Below are 1,736 nucleotides of genomic sequence, written 5' to 3'. Positions count from 1 at the left end.
TTATGCCGTCCTGTTTTTTTTTTATGCCGTCCTGTTTTTTTTATGCCGTCCTGTTTTTTTTTTATGCCGTCCTGTTTTTTTTTATGCCGTCCTGTTTTTTTTTATGCCGTCCTGTTTTTTTTTATGCCGTCCTGTTTTTTTTTATGCCGTCCTGTTTTTTTTTATGCCGTCCTGTTTTTTTTTATGCCGTCCTGTTTTTTATGCCGTCCTGTTTTTTATGCCGTCCTGTTTTTTATGCCGTCCTGTTTTTTTTTATGCCGTCCTGTTTTTTATGCCGTCCTGTTTTTTATGCCGTCCTGTTTTTTATGCCGTCCTGTTTTTTATGCCGTCCTGTTTTTTATGCCGTCCTGTTTTTTATGCCGTCCTGTTTTTTATGCCGTCCTGTTTTTTATGCCGTCCTGTTTTTTATGCCGTCCTGTTTTTTATGCCGTCCTGTTTTTATGCCGTCCTGTTTTTATGCCGTCCTGTTTTTTATGCCGTCCTGTTTTTTATGCCGTCCTGTTTTTTATGCCGTCCTGTTTTTTATCCCGTCCTGTTTTTATCCCTTCCTGTTTTTTTTGCCGTCCTGTTTTTTATACCGTCCTGTTTTTTATGCCGTCCTGTTTTTTATGCCGTCCTGTTTTTTATGCCGTCCTGTTTTTTTATACCGTCCTGTTTTTTATACCGTCCTGTTTTTTATACCGTCCTGTTTTTTATACCGTCCTGTTTTTTATACCGTCCTGTTTTTTATACCGTCCTGTTTTTTATACCGTCCTGTTTTTTATGCCGTCCTGTTTTTTATGCCGTCCTGTTTTTTATACCGTCCTGTTTTTTATGCCTTCCTGTTTTTTTATGCCGTCCTGTTTTTTATACCGTCCTGTTTTTTAATACCGTCCTGTTTTTTATACCGTCCTGTTTTATATACCGTCCTGTTTTTTATACCGTCCTGTTTTTTATAGCGTTCTGTTTTTTTTTCCGTCCTGTTTTTTTTACCGTCCTGTTTTTTATTCCGTCCTGTTTTTTATGCCGTCCTGTTTTTTATGCCGTCCTGTTTTTTATGCCGTCCTGTTTTTTATGCCGTCCTGTTTTTTCTGCCGTCCTGTTTTTTCTGCCGTCCTGTTTTTTATGCCGTCCTGTTTTTATGCCGTCCTGTTTTTTATACCGTCCTGTTTTTTATGCCGTCCTGTTTTTTATGCCGTCATGTTTTTTATTCCGTCCTGTTTTTTATACCGTCCTGTTTTTTATACCGTCCTGTTTTTTATTCCGTCCTGTTTTTTATTCCGTCCTGTTTTTGATGCCGTCCTGTTTTTGATGCCGTCCTGTTTTTATGCCGTCCTGTTTTTTTTTTATGCCGTCCTGTTTTTTATACCGTCCTGTTTTTTATACCGTCCTGTTTTTTATTCCGTCCTGTTTTTTATTCCGTCCTGTTTTTTATGCCGTCCTGTTTTATATGCCGTCCTGTTTTTTAATGCCGTCCTGTTTTTTTATGCCGTCCTGTTTTTTATGCCGTCCTGTTTTTTATTCCGTCCTGTTTTTTATGCCGTCCTGTTTTTGATGCCGTCCTGTTTTTGATGCCGTCCTGTTTTTGATGCCGTCCTGTTTTTATGCCGTCCTGTTTTTATGCCGTCCTGTTTTTTTTTTATGCCGTCCTGTTTTTTTTTATGCCGTCCTGTTTTTTTTTATGCCGTCCTGTTTTTATATGCCGTCCTGTTTTTTATGCCGTCCTGTTTTTTATGCCGTCCTGTTTTTATGCCGTC

This window comes from Eptatretus burgeri, chromosome 5, assembly GCF_056783735.1.
Source record: "Eptatretus burgeri isolate ZD-2024b chromosome 5, Ebu_testis_v1, whole genome shotgun sequence".
NCBI classification, from domain to species: Eukaryota; Metazoa; Chordata; class Myxini; order Myxiniformes; family Myxinidae; genus Eptatretus; species Eptatretus burgeri.
This window is presented reverse-complemented; position numbering follows the sequence as displayed.